We start from the raw sequence: 21,431 nt of genomic DNA, 5'->3' as shown, positions 1-21,431 counted from the left end.
TCCTTCCAGTTGGTTACAGATGACACAGAGTGTTTGTTCTGTGGTAATTGAACTATATACCTTAAAAATTTTCAAATATCAAGTATTTTATTGTTACGTAACTGAAGCTATCTGTTTCAATCGCCTTTGCAAAAAATCATCATCGAATAAGTTCCTAGAATGGTAAATAGGAGTGGTAATTATTTCAACAATTCTATGTTTATATATTGCTTGTTCATATCATGATTAGACTGAAGCTTTTCTTGTATTTTTAATATAATAGTGCTTTTTTGCAGTAAATTATTAGTTGATTTCAGGATTAATCACTCTAGATCTGTACTCTGCGTAAAAGTATTTATATTTACCATATTGTATTTAACAATGGTCGTGTTTTAATAATACGGAATAAACCTAATGCTAAAATCAGGTGTTAATTAATTCAATATAGTTCAATAATCAGAGAAATACACTTTTAAAAGAATATTTTGTATCTGCGTCTAGCGGAAAATGAAAAATTAACTATTAAAACAACTTGTTGTCTTCTTCATATTAATCTTTAATTTATTTATACTTTGTTTGAAATACTGTCGTTATTCATCTTATACAAGTCTTACGCTAAGATTAATTTAACACATGCAAAAAGATGAAAAACACTGTGTATATCAGTAGCAGAATTATTGTTCCTGTTAAAGTGTATTTTTTCATAAATGACAATTCACTGGTATGTTGGATAGAGTTGTGAGTTTTTACAATATCTGTGACGGTTACCATACTAGTCGCAAAATGGCTTTGTCTACGATGAGTAAAATATATATTTTTGATTTAAGTACAAATTGGTAAAGCTATACGAAAGCATTGTATATTCACGACCTCATGCCAACTTTACTTTTTATCTTGAAACTCATGACAGTTGGAAGCTCCAGTGATGGGTTACTTCCGGGTATGAATGACAAATTGTCACGAGATCAAAGTTTCCTTGTTTTCAAAGGATTTATACTTTATGATGCGAAAGAGTTACTTGTGTTACTGCTATTCTTACAAACTACATTTTGTTTTATCAATCACAAACAATAACACCGTCATGAAATATAGCTCTATCTAGGATAATACCAAAGTTCCTTACCCCTATAAGTCCCTTAGGCTATATAATAACATTTAAAGTAATAATGTGACGTCCATCTTTCATATGTCTTAATAGCCAATTTTATGTACATTTATAAAAGAATCTATTTGAAATCAAGAATGGATATACTTATTTATTTAGTATAACACAGTTTATACCTGAGTACAAGTGTTCAACTGCTGATTCTAATTATTGGTATAAAAGGTTCTTTGAAATTTATTAAAACAGTACATACTGTAAGTCTAGTTACCTATTACTATGGAGTGCTAACAAAGAAAACAATAATAATCACACACACACAAACAAAGTGGCTACAGCTGAAAAAATAGCTTAGTGGTGGAAAATACAACCTCTATTTTCTATTTTATATCTTTTTTGTACACTCAAAAGGAATAGTTCGGTAAAATTATTTATTAATAAACTGTTGCTCAAGTTTACAATCCTTAGAGTTGGTTAGTTTTATATTAAAACATATGTTTTTAAATATAATGGGGTAGGTTTTATTGCAGTTATACTGCTTAAGCTTACATTTATTTAATTACAGTTTAAAACCTAGTATTTTACATTTATATTTGTACATTCAATAAAATAAAAAAAAATATCCCGACAATGTTTTCGTTAGTAACTTAGCCGGTAAGATGGTAAGACACATCCTCAATATTTGAAAGTACTCATGATTTTAAATACCAATGACTACGCTTATTTGCATAAAGGTTATCTAGATTATGTCTATTTCACAGAATCTCATTACATGGTCGATCCTTTCTCGTTAGCCTTTCTGTAATGCGATTTTACGCTCTTTAAAGGTCTTATAGGAATCGCTTTACACGACCTCCCACGAACGGTTTTATAATTTCCATAATATATAGTGGTGATTACTCTTCTCTGTACAACTAAAATATTCTTATACGGTTTAAAAAGACTAAGTAACTGAACAAATTATAACTGGTTTATTTAAATATAAATGAATAAAGATTGCCATATCCAATTAAATTCATATTTATATCCGTTCAGTTATTGTACAACAAAAATATATTCCCAGCAATACAAGTATAAGAAAATGGGAATAGCATTTAAGTAGCAGAAAAGTAACGAGGACTACAGAATTTGTTTACTGATCTTTTTTTAATTTACACACGACTGCAACGCGTGGTGCGAGCGAGTAGATTACCCAATCTGACTACACAGTTCCTGTATTTCTCATGTCATAGTGTTAAACTCGATTTTAATTTAAGACTTAAAATTTAACACTCATTTTATCACATTCATACACAACACGGAATCATCCTTTCACATTATTTTGCCTTAAAACATACCAATATTACCCGCTTAGACACTACAATTTGCAATTGTTCCCCATTAGGCATTGCAATTGAGTAATTTATGATGATTTTTTTATTCAGTTACGATTTTTGCACTCTAAAATGTACTGTTATCAAAACCACACTTCATTATTAATTTCTATTCCAATTTCTAAAATGTCTACACTGACACATGTTGAACGCGCTGTGGATTGTTTCTGCAATATTTGTTTCTGGTGGATGTGCAATTTTTTAACTCACTATTCTGAACCGTACTATTCTGTATTAAGAAACATTTTCACTTTAAAGTTTCACAAATTGTGAAAGGTTTTTCAACAGTAATAGAACGAAATTTGTGTGGTACACGTAAACATAAATTAAAAGCAGATGTGATTACGTCGAAGAAATAAAAACCACCAACTCATATTGGCGTAACCCGTAACAATAATAAGACTATGATGGATTTAGATAAGTCAGCAAATTAAACTCATTCTGTTAGTATTATCACACGTCATAAAAATTTCAAGACCATTTATTATTGGATAAATAAAAACAACCAATAATATCAATGTCTAAAACGGTTTTGTGTTTATTATATCTCGAGCGTACTAAATAGAACGACATGCAATTTAACTTTGAAAATGTATAAGTTGACAAATATATCGTTCCAAGGCTGAGCTCTATAATTGTGCTCTATTTCTTCTTCGCTCAATTCCATTCCAAAATAGTTTCTGATCTATCAGTATCTTATCTTTCTCTACAATTCTCAACAACAGTCCAATGCTATTGGTGGGAATTTGATGAAATGGAAGGCAAGGGTGCTATAAAATGTACCAGCCCATTTCTTTTAAAATAAGATTAGATATTAAATAGTACTATTTGTATTTCCCTTGAATGTCTAATACAACATTGTAAAACAACCAACAGAATCATATGTATCGTGATGTGATTTATATCTCCAGTAATAACAATAGCTTTCGGTTCCTGACTGCCATAGGCTACTTGTACATTATTATCGATGAATTTGTTGAAAGTTTTGGTGTGATTAGTAAAAGAGTATTAGGATTGTGTAACAGTTATGATTTTTTTTATGTAGAAGTAAGTAAGTTTTTGTGAGATAGTGAAAAATATGTAAGAAAGTTATGTTGTACTTCGCTGTTGTCTGAATGAAAAACTATGCGTGCATTATTTGCCAGGAGTTTGAGCTAAGAAGCGCTCTATAACACAATGTGGTGACAATTGGCTTAAAGCTGAATACCGAATCACAACCCTTAGCTGGATAGACCGGTTGCTTGCAAGGAAAGGATCGCTCAGCGGTCATCCATCGAAGCACCAGCCATGCTCGACGTTGATTGACTATAGTTTATCTTGCAACTATGACGCCGTACCTACTACACTGGGCCATTGGTAGATTTCGGTTTGGTTTTATTATAAATATTTTAAGCGTGTTCATAAGAATGTTTTTTTTTTATAAAAAATAATATGTTTAGTATTTAAATTTTATAAAGGAAAACAGAATTTTTCTTCAGGTGATGTCAAGTAATGGATAAGTAACCTGGCACATAATTGCAATCGAGTTTAAAGTAAACCACCTACCATCAATCTAGGTTAGTTATTCACCTGATAAAGAGATCAAACTGCAGATGAAAACATTTTACCTTCATAGTCACTCTGGTCTCAAAAACGAAATTCATGAATGTGTTATTCGTTTTAATGTTCACTGCCAGCTAGATACTATAAAATGAGATAACTACATCACCATCTGTGCCAGTGGTATCTCAGGTAAGATACAATATACATCAAGCCTTTCCGTAAAAATCTCAATTGCTACCATGGCAATATTCTTTCCACTTAGAGCATTGGTATACTCTACAAGTTTTTTTCTGTTATTTTAAATTGATCGATTATGCAATATACCTGAAAAGATAAAGACGACCATTTATGACAAATCTAACGCTATATCTTTCTTTATATTATTTGTTATATATTTCAAGTATATTCATGTCTGTTGGCCTGTCTTAAAAATAACGTGGGTAGTGAATGAGTTATATATTATTATTTAAGTATTTATAAATATGATTATAAAAACTTACACAAATTCATTTAATTACTGTGCATCAAAACAACGTGTTTAATACGTTGAAATAACTGAACATAACAAACAGGAGTTAACTGGCCACTGAAGATCTAAATTTGTTTCTGAAGTTGGCAAAACTGTTCTTCTCCGTGCGTGAAACTTCTCTGTGACTTATTTGAACAGCCCCAAGGCTTTAACAGAGTTGAACGTTACATGTTTACACTTTACTGAGATCCAACTTCGATCGCATCTGCGGGTTACACACGTACCTTCGTGAAAAGTTTTAACTAAATATGTTAACATTTGTATTCAATGCTTTTAATGCTAGAATCTCATTTGATTTCTTGACCACAATATATTTTTTAATAGCTAGTTTTATAAGAAAACAAAAACAATATATCTTAGCTTTTTTTATTAAATATCTTTAAACAAATACTTTGAGTTTTTAACCGAGTGACTAGCAGATAAGTTTATTTAATAAAGGCATGAAGATTGATGGTAACTTGATTAGCTTGTCAATAAAAAAACGGCTTATATTAATTCAGCCTTTCAAAAAAAGTATCACAGGCACAATCAGTGTTAAACACCACACATAGAATAATTTACATGAGAGGTAATTAATAATCAGATAAGCTGTGTTTTTCGTTTCGCCGCTGGTTTGGAATACCTTTCATATTCCATCTACAGACTTTTCTCGCGTACCGAACTGAAAAATCACAGCTATGACGTGTAGCGGATATCTTGCAAAATTGCAAATGTGTGAGTGGAACAAGAGGTTAAACATAATAGACCACCTGCCGAGTGTTCTATCTGAGTATAGTATAACCGAATTTCATTTGTAGCTATTATAAATATAATAAACATATTTTTTAGGTCTGAGTTTCCTTTTCTTAATCATAATTTATTAGTACAGGATAGTAGGTAGATTTATATTTTCAACGCATACTTATCGAAATTTAATATTTTATCCTCCATGAGAACAAAATTTAGGATATTATCTACCATTGAAAAGTTACTCGTTAAAACTGGCATTCACTCTTTAACTAAAAATGGTCCTAATGACTGTTCTCACTTCATGGCATGAAAGTTAATGTTCATAAGTAATTTTTCTCACTCTAAGATTTTAATAAACTAATTTTTAAATACTCATGGGAGAAAATAAAGATATAATAAAATTTACATTAGAACTAGTTTTGTTTTATCTTAATATATCTGGCCGGAACTACATTGCGCTCACATGGAAGAGTTATCGGCCAACGGTTCCGGTGTATTACATCCTAATTTAGAATTACAAACCGTCAGCATACTTCATAATTAACAAACGTAACTTAATGCTTACTAACTGAGTAAAGTAATTTTAAAAGGGAAATAAAGAATTATTTTCTGTTTTTAAATAAATTTAAAAAAAAGAGTATGCTCTTTCATAGCGTCGGGGTCAACTATACGCAAACGTCACGGATTTTAAACAGTTTAAAGAGCAGTTCTGCAAATAAAAAGTTGTATTTTACCTTTTCAGTTTCAGCAAGAGTGGTCAGCTTGGTGCTTGATCGTGTTTCCAACCACTTAAACCTAGTGAAGAGAGCATTTCACTGTGAGGTTGTAAGGTAAAAAACAAACATTGGATCTATCAGTTTAAACATACTTTTAACTTTATATAGTATTTTGGAAATCTCTGCTCTTGTAACCTACATACAAATGTCAACTTCCTATCTAGGATATCTGCTTTACTGGATCTATGGAATCTTCTCAGAAGTTTTTTTACTTGACCCTTTAGGAAAAGAGGTTTGTGTCACATAATTTATATGTTTTTATACCTAATCACGAGAAAAACTCTTACAAGGGCAATATACCTATGTAAGAAATCGATGTGTTTAATCATTTACCCTTAAGAAACTTGAATATCCCGAGCATAAGTAGCTCAATCTTTAATTTTGCTATACAATTCATTTTAAATTTATGTATATAAACACTTAAATTGTTCCAATTATTCAAGAAGTTCATAAACGGTTACACAGAAATCAATAAATGTTGTTACGTTACCTGGAAGTCCTACTTATTGTAAATTAAGGTCTCTCATAAGGTAAGGTAATCAGAAGTGAGTGAACCTCCCTAATAGTAGTAGTTTTCGGTAAATCTTACCGAGTCTTAAAATGTAAAAAATGTGGGTTTCTAGTTATTCCGTGTGAAACTTCTCTGTGACTTATTTGAACAGCCCCAAGGCTTTAACAGAGCTGGGTATTTCATGTTTATACATTACTTAGATCAAAAACATTGATCCTTTTCACGGTTAGACTTAAACCTTAATCATTTTTTAAACCAAACCATTTTTCTTCATTAGCAGTAAAGAGAGTTAACATTAAAGTACCTACTATAGATAGTAATCTAAATTCCAAAGTTTTACTGCACTTCTTATCGAAAATAAGAGTTTGTCATATTGAACCAATATTTGTTATGAAAAAAGTATTACATTATGTACGTTTCGATGGATGAGTAACATGTTTTATTGTACCTTGTACTAACACAATTTTGAAATTAAATTCGAAAATCTATAAATATACAACTATTCCCTATATAAAAACATTATTTCAACACATTTATTAGTATCTTATACCTATTTTTGTGTTATCAAGGTTTATTTAATGGGTTTGGTGATATCAATATGGCGATCGGCACGAAATTCGCATTAACTTGTATCCTTTATTAAAATCTATAAATAAGTTTGTAAATTAAAAGTACGTCTTTTTGCTATTTTAATATTGACTAGTTACACCAATATATAATTTATTGTGGTAATTAATTAAATCGATGGTTTAACATATGGTAAACAAAACACGACTAGATCGATTAGATTGTAGTTCATGGACATAACGAAGCATCTCAATTGACTATGTCCTAGTCGATGACCAGATTTAGGGTTGAGAGCTGAAATAAAACCAATGATAAAATTTTCATTAATTCCTTACAACAAACTCAACAATATTGAACTAAACATAATATGTGATGCGGATGGTGTGTTTGTTCATATTATTTATTTAATTAATTAAAATTTCTAAATTAACTCCAACCCTATTAGAACTCAACGAAGACGTACTGTAAGTTATGTTGCATTCTATCGTGGTCTGGTGCTTTTAGTGGAAAGTTTTAATGCATTCTAACTTGGATACATTTAGCATTAAGATCGCTACATTTGTCTAAGTGGATTTATAATTATAAAACCTGTAAATAAATATTTTTTAAGTATGAAACATTAATAATATTTTTTAATATTTACTTAATATACAATTTCTTATATCGTATTTTACCTCGAAATAGGTATTCTTATCTTTGTACTAATATTAAAAAAACGTCTCTTTGTCATATACAGTATAATAAAAAATAATTTAATTAAAGAAATATTATTATATTACTGGTATCAACACTAATAAATATAACGGAATCCCAAAACCATTCTCCCCATACTTTTGAATTGTGGTCTATCCCAAAATAAACTATACGAATCAAAGTATTTTATGTAATTCTTATATTAGGATTTATGATACATTTGTATTAATATGTAGTAAAATATAAATAAAAATCTCTAACGATAAAAAATGCGTTTTATTCTCTGATCCAAACACTGATAATAACGAATTAATGCTGAATTATACACAACATAAGAGACAATTTTAAAGAAATAAAATGTTTTATGGACGGTCACGTAAAGCGATCCTTGTGAGCCTCTGAAAGGGCATAAAATCGCATTACAGAAAGGCTGACGAGAGAGCTTCGTCCACGTAATGAGGTTTCCGTGAAGTGGATTCACACAAACTTTTCTTTCAACAATTCATCCAAATTTCCCTTCTTCAATTCAACGAATAGTTATTCATTTCGAACGTTGTTTAACGTGGAAGTTGTCACAACATGTTCATACTTCTACACAAACTTTGCAAATATTTTTATTTTATAGTCTGTTCATATATACATATTATAACATATTAGATTTGTATTATAATATATGTTTTAAAACTTGCATGTACCGTATATGAACTATTAAAAAATGTAGAGGCTACATGTTTTCATTATCTATATAATTATATAAATATAGAGTAGCATATTTAGAAGTCCTAGTTGAATATAAAAAATGGAAAACGAAATTGAAGAAACAATACAATAAATTATGTAATAAAACGAATGTCTGAATTAGAAAAAACACCTAGTTTATATAATATGCAGTTATAGAGTTCTTGTAGACGGTATAACTTCTATGATAAACTCTTAGACGTGACAACCAGTAGTCGATCACGTGATCACCGCTGACAGAAGCGTTTTGCGCATATGCAGCAAATTTCTCTTTCCCTACACCCCTTCGTCAGTTTTAAACTTAAAGGCAAAAGTATACAGAACAAAAGGACTCGGCTGAAAAAAATTATCCAAAAAAACGCTCATAAACTTGAAAGGTCACAGTTCTAGTAGCTGGAAACAATTTGGTAGAAGGTTTAAGGCCGGAAAGATCTTTGTGGGTAATGTATTCAACGTTACATATATCATTCCTATTCTCTTTGGAATGAGAATTTCTTATTCCTATTTGAGTACTAATATAAGAGAGGCAGACATAGCGACTTGTAATATTGGAGACGTGTGAAACAAGGGATAAATTCTAAACATATTTCAACTGTCAAGCGTGTTCTCAAACCTTACTCAAACTTCAGTTGTATTTATTATAATACAATATATTATTTGAAAACATATTTTTCTAAACCGGAGATTCCTTTATTTAATGGATGGTGGAACACTTTTTGTCAAAAGATAATAAATACAAACCGAACTGTAATTTTCATTCAATTTGACGGGTATATTCTACAGGATTAATGTCATACACTTATACTCACTTAAAACAAAAAATACTCGTAGTAAATTATTCTCAATACATTCACTTATTCTCAATCAAAACACACGTTATGTTTTTTCTAAATTAATTAATTAATTTTATACAAGTATTTCACTTTTATTATCTTTCCTTAAACTCAAATGAGTGGCATTAATCATAACATTCTTATAATTACAAGTCTTTATTAAGTCCTCTTCAAAGCTATATTCAATTGAAAACATGTCAGTTTCAACTCAAACCTAGAACTCCACATTATTGGAATGAGTCGCTCTCCCATTGAATGGTTGATACCTTCTTCCGGCAGTTTTATGAGCTACTGTGTGAACTGTTTCGTAAATTATTGTAATTATCGTGCTGTGGTATTTTAATATCGACGTACTGAATGAGAAAAACCTCTTGCCTAAGATATTTAGTGATTCTTTGAAGTCATCTGGCCTTTTAAGGGAGTTTATATAATATATATCTGACAAATATATCTGATATATTCGGACCACTACGCGCACGTCTGGAGCTTCGTTAAACAACCAAAAGGCATGTTCCTTGCGACCACAAAATTTGACTTACACACTGGAGATATTCCCCCTCTCGATGCTAACCTTTCCAGTGAGGTTTAGTGCCTCTTAGGATAATACACCACTAAGGAAGGATTTAACAATTTTAATTAAACTTTTATTTTCCAGAACATTTTTGAATTATTATATCGTCAGTGCAACTCATAATTAACACCTTCAATGCTGGTATATAATGAGTGATGAAGAGTAGTCTTATAAGACATCAGATAAATTAAATTTAAAGAGAAGCAGTTTATTTTTCTTCTAAAATAAAGTTAAAAAGGTGGGTAAAGATAAATTTTCATTACCATGTGTAACACTACTAAACATAAAAGACAGAATTGAAGAGCTAACCTCTCTACTCCACCACTTAAAAGAGTTGGTCTGTGATCCGCAAACTCACGGAGTTAAAGTTAAACGCGGAAAAAAAACAGTTCTACCAACACAGAACTCAAATTTACCTTTTCTGTTTCAGCAAGAGTGGTCAGTTTAGCGCTTGTTGGTGTTTTTTACCACTTCAAATTAGTGAAGAGGGTCTTTAACAAAATCTTTGCACATTAGATTTGAAATTTAAAATAAGAAATAGTTTTAATATTTACTTCACTATCTTTCGTTTATTAACTGGTGAGAAAGTTTTTTTTATATAACAATCATAAATAAAATAGATTTGTACGAGTGCAGCTAAATTAATTGTTCATCATATTCAATTTGAGAGTAAACAAAGTTACGGTTGGAATAATTTCAAAGGAAACTCTTTAATATAATAAATTAAATTTAAAAGAAGGTTGTGAATTTGTAAAGCTTGCAACGTAGTGCTTTCCTTTGAAATTATTCCAACCATAACTTTGTTTACTCTCAAATTGAATATGATGAACGATTAATTTAGCTGCACTCGTATGTATATATATATATATATATATATATATATATATATATATATATATATATATATATATATATATATATATAATGTATATAATCGACGGAGAAGTACTTTGTGTTTTTTTTGTTTTTTTATTGAAATTAAATAAGGCTATTGCCATTTATACAATTTAATGTAAATAAAAGTCGTTTGACAGGTATTTGGTCTTCCGATCATATGTTTAGTTTGCTTATTTAAACGCATATGTGACAGATACGGCCAAATACAAAATAATTGAATCGGAAAAAGTAAGCGCTCTGTGGTGTAATGGTAGCACATTCACCCGGCAAGTGAGAGATCCGGGTTCGACTCCCGGCGGAGCAAGTACTTTTTGTGATTCAATGTTTATTGATTGAAATTATATATATATATATATACACCTTAAAATTAATTAATTACTGTGTACTGCTGATACCTAAGATCAATAAGTTATAGAAAATTTCGTAAAATTTTGTAAATTAAAAAATTATTTATAATTATTGATCGAAACTTTTTCACATTCTTGTAAAGGATAATGGATTTCACACTTATACCTCCCTCTAAACACACACACACACACACACACACACACACACACACACACACACACACACACACACACACACACATATATATATATATATATATATAACTTTTATAATTGTTTTGTGAGACAAATTACAAAAAACCTTATTCATAGAGTACAAGTTACGTGAAAACTTTCGTTTAATACCAACGTAGGTGAAGTTATAGTTAGTAATCGAAGGTTGTAAATGGTTATACACGTCACATATTAGGTTCCGTATAATTGAATCTCTTCAAAGAGAGAAGATATATTCTTTTAAAATAACGAAAATTCATTGTTGTTAGAACAAAAAACAAGGAAGTTGGCAGCACTGGTAGCGTTCTGTTTGATAGGCTTTTGTTATCTGTGGCGACTCTCCAATTATACATAGGAGCGTTGCCAACCCCGCGGTGTGTGTCCTGGTTTTTAACCAACAGATTATCCTATTTATACAAAGGAGCAATTTATCGCAATTAAATAATTTTGAATTTGAAAACAACAAGATATTAAAATTTTGTTTTAGTAAAATATAGCATAGATTCTCTTAATTCTATTAGTCAAACCCCTGATGGAAAGTGCCAATTTTCATTACACATCAACTTATTTTATTTTTAAATAGAGATAGGAATGTTCCCTGTGATGCCACAGTATTCGTTGGGAATGTAACAGGAGGGTTGCTAAAGGCTCAAGTATGTAATACTTTGTAAAATGTCATATCGATTGACGTATTTCAAACTATTAATTTTACACCTAAATAATGATTATATCAATAAAATTAACAACTTTTAGTGTCTTTACATGGGTATACTACATTTACATGACTGTCAGTTAAGATTTGGGTAAAAGTGGGTTAAGCTAAAATATTATACTTGCGACAGATGTGTTGGATAGTATTGTTGGTACTAAATCAAATTATATATTTAGTACGTAACTGATTTCACAAAAACTTTGGGCTGTTCTGATAAAATGCAAGCGTATCCACGCATCCTTGACTATAACATATTGTTGTAAATGGAAACTCAAAAGTAACAATACAAAAAAAGTATGTGTTTATATCACTCGAAGAGATGAAAAAAGTGTAATTTTAGTCTGTCTATCGCGTGATATCTCGGGAACGAAGTGAAATATAGACTTAAAAGTTTTATAAAGCGTCTTCTCCTTCTCTAAATAGAAAACGTCGTCTTCAATGAAGGAGCATGCCACTCCATGGTATTTGGCAGAGCAGTAGCTCAGATAATCTGCTTTATTACAATCGAGATAGTGTAATACTCTCATTATATTTAAAATTTTCTAACGGTAAAATGTATAGTAAACATAAATTATAAATAATCTGAATTAATAGTAACATATTATATTATTAATCAACGTTCACTTGAACTGTGAAAAATTAGTTATAGGTTTGAAAATTAGTTATAAATTAGTAAACTAAATTATTGTAAACCCTAAAAAACACGCACACACACACACACACACACACACACACACACACACACACACACACACACACACACACGCACACACGCGTATATAAAATATTTGTAATGGGGGGTAATGTTAGCCTCTGAAGGTCATGTGCAGTGAAGTTATACACAAAGTTTCTTTAAAAACTACTACTACGAGGGTGTTTGAAATAGTTTACAATAGCATTTCACAGATGTGACGTACGATTATTTTAATAAATAATGCTTCATATTGACATATTTGTAAAGTTAAGAATACTTTACAGGGGTACTTAAAAGGGTTTAGATTAGGTTCTTGAATTAAATATTGCCTGTTGATGGTAGAATAAAAAAGTGCGTAACCTTACAATTTATGTTGAATCTGATTTCCATTTTCAATTCATTGAAATTCAAAGAAGAGAACCCATATATAAAATATATAATAAACTCAGAATAAAAATAAATTTAATTTACAATGTGATATACAATTGGCAGTAGATAACAAATACTTGTTGTTTGGTAAATCCTTGCGTAGTTGTACTCGTATTTGTCACATGTCTATTTCAAAGTTATAACTCAGAAGTCCGAATATTAATACATTATCAGAGCTGGTCCGGAAAACATTTCATCATTTATAATCTCTGTTTTGTTAGAATATTAGACTTTCCATGACATCCCATTAGAAAAATATGTAATACGTAAAAGATTTGTCTAAGAATTAAAAAATATAATAAACAGTGTAATTCCAATTCTTAATACTTACTGCAATATAGTTCCTCCAATAAATGTGAAAGCTTTTCAAAGTAGTTTACATAAAACGTCTTTGTTTTTAAGAATGACCATTATATGTTACCCTTGAAGTAGACAAAGGCTAAAGAGAGAAAGATAACAAGCATCTCCAATATGCAACATGTTTTCCTTTCTACACAGAACATTCTTTGTCATCTAACTTGACTGCCTCTCGTACTTTACAACTTAAACACAAGTAGTACGCATTAACGCCAGCTTTCATTATTAAAGTTAATTTTTTCTGATTTGTCTATATTTAGGTTGTAGATAAACTTACTATACAAATATATTGTCCCCGTTAAATATTTTAATAATCCACCTGTGGCACATTATAACCTAGCCAGAAATTGGCTGTTACATAGTAGATGTCACTACAATTACGATTGGTCGGCAGTTGTACAGTCAGATGGAAAGGTACGTTTAATTGGATGTGGGCTTTCTACTATAGAAGGGCTTAACACGTTCACAACTTCTTCATTAATTTAACTGTTCCCGCCACCCTGCTGACCCTCATCAACGTGAACATGAAATCTCCCAGATTATACAAATTTAATCTGTTCCGATGTTAACGTCAAGCAGATTTGTTGTAAGCTCCAAAAATTTTAACTTTTTATTCTACAACTGTTTTTACTTTACTCATTGAAAACTGTACTGCGTCTAAAGGTCAATGATTTGCTTTAAAGCAGTAATATCTGTAAATTTTTATTTTTCATCATTATTATATAACATTATGTACTACAAGGATAGCAACTAGAAAAATGCCTCTTGTATAAACATAGGAAATGTAATGCAAAAAATATTTATTTTCCTCTAAAAACATTTTTCATGCATTTTATAAAACAAGGTAATATTCTGATGCATATCGTGAATGTTTTAAAGAAGGCAAAAAAAAAAAAAAAAAAAAAAAAAAAAAAAAAACTACCCAGAGAGAGAAAGAAACAAAGAACTCAAAACGCGTGACGCGAATTTTACAGTGCATTGAATTTATTTTTTTTACAGGCGACGTCTCGTAAGGGTAATAGTAGGTTTTAATCTATATTCATTTTAAATTCGAACATAAGCAAGCAAGCAATAAGGTGAGCACATAATTTACAATAAATTTAAACTTGATCATTCTGAGACTTAAGTTACAAGCAAATATGGATTTATTTGACGCCAAGTTTATGTACAGTAGCTACCAACAAGTAATAACAATAAAACTACAAAGAGAACAGATACCAAAAACACAATGATCATTTCAATAAAACATAAAATATTGTGGAAAATTAAACAGCTTAGACCTTGAAAAATTTCAACAAATACAAAATAATATGGCCTGTGAGATTCGCTTTAAAGTAGATTGAATCACCCTTATTATTCTAACCAAAAAATTCAAATATAAAACTTAGTTTTTAACTCAAAACATATAAAATGTGATGTCTCTCAGGGATCCTTTCTTGAACTTGTATTATTTACTTTAAAAGTTAATTGAACTAAATGACGAGTACTTCAAGAGATTCAATCAGATTCGTAAGACGCAATAGTCATATAATATAATGATGGTACGGAATTTCTCTTGAGTTCATAGTCTGTTGAGGGTTATGGTTATACTAGTTCAAAATCAAGCCGTTCAATATTTTGAATTTAAAAAATATTATAAACTAAGTATGACGAAGGTAATGATATTAACCATCTTTACCATTTATTTAATATTCACCGAAGAATACAATTAGATTATGCTGGTTAGTGACCTGCACAAATATTTTGACTTATAATTGATTCTCCTAAGCCAAATCAACTCATTGAAAGTAAAAAAATATAACTATTGCATGTTAAGCAACTGGTATTTGGTTACATAAATTAAACAAATGAAACTTTTTAAAAATCAATCAGATAATACAACATGTACTGCACCCAAGAAAGTTTAATAACAACTGTTCGAAATGACAACAACGAGTAGGTAATTTAAGCTCTCGGTTACAACAATCTGATGATTATTAACCAGCAGTTGTAAATTGATTATTGTAATGCGAGATGGTGCTTAGTAAAATCTTTACTATTGTGTTATTGAAATTAAATTGATTGTTATTATTATTTAATATTCAGTTTGAAATCCAAAAGTACAAATTCTTTCTTAAAGGAAGGAATAAAGGAGGTCTTGAGAAGGAAGATAAAATTATATTTCTTCCATTTAACCGTATCCATTTTATGGCATGATAAAGATGTTCCTTCTGATATAAATGGTTTTATGCGACGTATGTGGTGTAGAATTCTCGGCGGTGATAATGAAACATAAATCGTGTTAAAGTTTGGGACAAGTATTTTTGAGGGTACCTGATGTTTATAAGAGAGCAGTTTATGGGTACAGTATATCCTCCCCAGGATTACTCCCTCCAGACACTACCCTAAGGTCATCTCGCAAACAGGATTATGGCTTGTACTAAAGCTTACCTTTAGGGTTATCATACTTTACTGCAGTGTACTTTGTTCAGATTACATTCCGTGTTCCCTATATATCAATTCGGAAAATAATGTTGACTCATTACCTTGTTTAAGGTCTATTTTAACAATATTGTTCATTGTTTACACCTATGTTTATTAAAAATAGCAATAAAGTTGTATTTTTAATTAAATAGTTATAGAGATGGTTAATTGCATGTTTAAGGGATATTAGAAATTGTTTTTATATTTTGAATACTTTGAAAATGGATGTTAGATTGAACCTAAAAATTCGTGTCTAGATTTATGTAAAATCAACAAGAATAATTGGGCGCTCAGTTAAAACCCCTAAAAACCTTGTTTTAACAGCCATGATCCAATATCAAAATATAAGTCATACATTTAGAAAGAATAAAACTTTTTTAAATATTTACGATTGCAGCGAATGCAACAATTTGTTTCATGATAATTTTATGAATGGAATAATCGAATTACAATATTTTCACACATGTCTAATTTTATAACATTTATTTCGGAGTTTATCTTTTAACCTATATACTGGGAATAAATATTAAGACTCGCTCGCTCTTCCAGTTACTTTAATCTGATTTTTAAAACTGTATATTTATGTAAGTCGCATCGTTTGACAAGAATTGAATTAAAAATCAAAAACCAAAATATTAATCACCAACATAAATACAATTCATGAATATATTTTAATAAAATCCGGATAAATTGTAATTTCCAATATGTGCGGGGTATAAATAAATGGCTGATTTACAATTAATATCTTTTGGCAACGTTATGTTACATATTATATATAATATGTAATATTATATATTACATGTTATATTACATATAACATATGTAATACATATGTTATATTATGCTTGGCTCCCAAGCGGAAAGTGTTCACTCTTAAATTGGGCAACATTGTCACCATGTGTGGAATGAGTCAATTTAATCAATTATGACATAACAGAGTGAAAACGTGTGGTTTCAAACAGAAACGTTTACTGTAAAAGGTACTGAGCCAAAAAATTTTAAATCAAGTGCTTAAAAGATTTATTTCATGTATTCTTCAGGTAGGGTGTTAAATTATATTATTTATATTAAGGCCTGTAGAGAAAATTCTACCACGTTTATATTTCGCATTAACCGGTTTAGTCAAATTAATCTTTCGTTAAGTTAACATGGCCTAATCATATTCCACTTTTGAATATTATTACACACGCAGTATCATAAACCGAGCCATTCAAAGCGAGCCATTTTCAAATGTTATTATCATCCATATAACTGATTACACATAGTTCCGTAGTTGTGTATTACAGTAAATGATATATTTGAAAGTAGTTTGTAATAAAATGGATACAAATAACTCAAAAATATTTTTTTTCTAAAATGATTAACATTCTATAACTGAGTATGGTATATATGTGCAATAAAATTGAGGTGCTCTAGTCAGGAATCACACTTAAACTTTTCGCAGGTATTGGAGATTCTCTTATATGTTCATGAAATGTAACAAGCATTTGTAATTAAAACCTTAATCCAATGTATAACCGAGAGGGAACCATTACATAGAAAATATCCCTTTACATTCCTGAGGCACTTAAATTTAACTACTAATATTACATGAGAGAAAGAGAGAAACTTTGACACTCTGAGTAGTATTATTGAAAATATAAAGAACTAAAGCGAAAGGAGGTAAAAGTGAATGCAAAGTAGAAGCTTTGTTGAGCGATAGAGCAGGAGGGGCCTGGTCCACTGATATCGTATTCAGGGCACACGTAATGCCCTCAGCAAGAACTATTAATGCGAGCGACTCTGACTCTCTGAGAATTATTTAAAATAGAAATTACAAAAACGAATGGAAGTAAAAGTGAATGCAGAGTAAAAGCTTTGTTCAGCAATAATGAAGGCTAGGCCAGGCCTACAGATATCGCATTCAGGACACAGACGTGAAGCTGCGAGCAAGAATGATTAATGCGATTTTTAGGAGCTGCAGGCTGGAAACAGGTCGTTTTTACTCGCGTGCAAACGTTTGAGTGTAAATAACACTACAATGAACGTACTTTCCTCGCCCTCTGTAACAGCTAGAATATGTTTAAATACCGGTAACCAACTTACAGAAACAGAGATGAAACTTAATTTGATATATTCAGAATAGTTACTACAGTTATTGCTGCCTCTATTCATATCATTACGAGTGCCTGTTTACGAGTGAATTTTTAAGTTCCAAACAATTTCACTGTAAACGGGTAAAAGTTTTGTTCCCCATTAATATCAATGCATGTTTTTACGCAATATATGTCTGCAAACATACTTAAACCAATTTTACACCGAATCTCGTGTATTTTGCGATATGTGTTTTTTGACAATTTTAAAATGTTCCCATTGCATTTCATGTTATTATTTCCATGTATAAAAATCCTGTAATGACAATCAAACAATACTTAAATAAGTAGACACCAAATATATGCTCAGAACTATGCATAAATAATTGTCATACTTTTGCTAAACTGATTAAAAAATACTGTTTTATTAAAATCCTAATTTTTATATTTGTAGCGTTCCATAATATAGCCGTATACATTGTTATTTGTTTAAATACTTTAAACATAGATGAATGTTTATAATAATAGTATTTAAAGCATTCTCATATACCTTTTTCTCATACACCAAAAAATGTGATTGAGTAAAAATATTATATCCAACTGATATACCACACAAGTAAAAGAAAAGTTTTGATGGGGACGCAATGAATCTGGTCCTAGCATCATTTTAGGACAACATAGAAACTCATTATATTCCTCCGTGTTGGCGTATTGTATATTTTGCAATTACTTGATTACAAACTAATAAATATTGTAGGAAATGCTTATGTTGTTTCATAATAACGTAAAAATGAACCAGATAGACTTTAGCATAGAATACATGTTGAAGTAGATTTCAGTATGTGACTGACTAACGATATTTTTTTCTTAAGTAAAGATCACTTGAATCGAGTTTTGATTCCTAACATCTCTTTATTTTATTATTTCTTTAATTCCTTTCGATTACGCTATAAGTCTTAACGACACTCCTTATGGTCATAAAATACTATGAATCTGGCCGTTTCATTCCTCCAGATTTCCCTTTATACCTGAATATTGGGGTTTGCGTAGTACATGAAAACCTTTTTTCTACAAGCTTTTTATCTTATGATGGCCCAATCAGTTGATTCCTTTGAAGTACAACCACCCTCCTAGCCTCCTACATAGTTTATCCCTCTCCAATCCTTTAAGGTTTCTGCTCTCAAAAATCAAAGTTTAAGTACTTTTTTGACCTTTCCAATTATACTTCATATGAAATGATTCTGATAATTTAGATTTGACGAACCAGCTCCCTTTTCAATTTTCGCTATTTATGTATTTATGCAAAAAGCATAAATTTCTTTGGGCATAGTTTCACACAATTTAATATATGCGTTTTCAAACATTACTGCAATCCTTCCAATTAGATGTTGCTTAACTATGTTGCTAACAATATGTGTTTTTACAGTAGGCGCAATATACTTTTGAAGTGAGAATGGTGTATAATCAGGGGCTTAAGAATATATGCCATGTAAAATTCTTTTAATGCTTGCCTTGTATTCTTATTTCAGGCCATTAAATGAAAAATATCATTTTTGGATTAAATTTATCGAATGAGTTATTCTTTCTTAGTTATTCAAATAACTTTATTTAGTATTAGTAATAGTATTTTAATATAAAAATATATAACAATAGCATAACACATTATTTAGGTTTGATTATATTTAAAGGAAGGTCTATTTGGGAATTTACACTTACTAATTTCATAAACAGGCCAAAATTATTAAAAAACCACATTTTCAGATTTTTTACAAGAGAAGTTAATAATGTATACGATACATAATTGGAAAAATTTAAATTTGAATTTTATCAGGTGCATGGTACATTTTTATGTGAATGACATTAATTCGAATTATTGTTCTACATCGCTTAGTTGTGTTGACATAAATGTTACTATTATCTGCCGGAAATGTAATGCTCACACCCAATGTATTACTTCCGGTCTAACTGTCAGTTAGTGCACAATGTTCGATGGCCCTAATTTCCCTATGTACACTAAAAGCATATCAATTAACCTATATGGTTTGCCCGACTCTGGTGTATTATTGCAACGTTAATGAATGGCCATAACAGACTTGTATGGCTGGCGCTGAAAGTATGAATGCTGAAAAAATGTATGTTCTGATAATACTCTAGTTCATAAAATGAAGAGGTTTAATTTGCGTTGTCATGGTTGGACTAAAAAGGGGATCGGCCTTTTGTTTTGTGAAAAATTGACCACATGGATGATTTTAACGTGAAATTGTCTATGTAGGAACAACTTAAAACCTGCTTTTTGTATAACAAACTCTTTAAAAATAAAACATTACTGTCATTCCCATTGAGGTAAAAATTCCCATTTAAGTTTAATTTGAAAACAAAACAACTAACATGGGATAAGATTTTCCAAATTAGGTTATTCATTACTTGTGGTGTAAACATTAGAAATATGTCATAAATAAACTGTATAAAATAGATAATATTATGTAATAATACAGGTTAAAGTGACATTGACCGTTGTACATTGTTGTGTATAATTAAGATATTGAATTCCGTAGAAAGATGAGGGTTGCCCACCCGTAATTGTATTAAAAATATAAAAATGTAATAAAAATTTAAACATAAACATTATATATTTTGACCAAAGAATATGTAAAACTGAGAAACAAAACTGCATGTGTACTCTTCAAGTTCCAATTACTTTTTAATTTCATACATATCAAGATAACGTTTTCCAAAACAAGAAGCTTTTCCTTGATATAGTCCTAGTATTTAAATATATTTACAAATATTGTAAGAGAAAAAGATGATAAACTCTGATTCTCCGAGTAGAATTATTAAAAATACCAATTAATAAAACGAAAGGAAGTAAAAGTGAATACAGATTAGAAGCTTTCTTTTACGTTATTGCTGGCTGGATCTTTTGGATCGCTTCAGAAAAACATGACTTCAGATTCTGTAGTCAAGTCTAAGGCAGCGTCAGATAACAGATGCTGCAATAAAAATAAGATGAATTGTGGTTCAATTCAACATTCAATATACATTTTTCCCTTTTAAGGCTTAGTATTAGTTGGTAACAAGATTTTACTGATATCTGCTGTACTATTTATGAATATATTGAATAGTGCTCACACTTTATTGTTTTTATTTACTCATGTTAAATGAGTTCTATAGCAAACTAAATGATGAGTGACATGATGATTAAAGTTGTTTAATAATAAATGTTTAAAACAATCGATTTCTTAAATAAGTATGTTGCCATAGCAATAGTTTTTCTCAGGATGAGGAATACGTTATGTATATTTTG

Source organism: Homalodisca vitripennis, chromosome 2, assembly GCF_021130785.1.
Source record: "Homalodisca vitripennis isolate AUS2020 chromosome 2, UT_GWSS_2.1, whole genome shotgun sequence".
Lineage (NCBI taxonomy): Eukaryota > Metazoa > Arthropoda > Insecta > Hemiptera > Cicadellidae > Homalodisca > Homalodisca vitripennis.
This window is presented reverse-complemented; position numbering follows the sequence as displayed.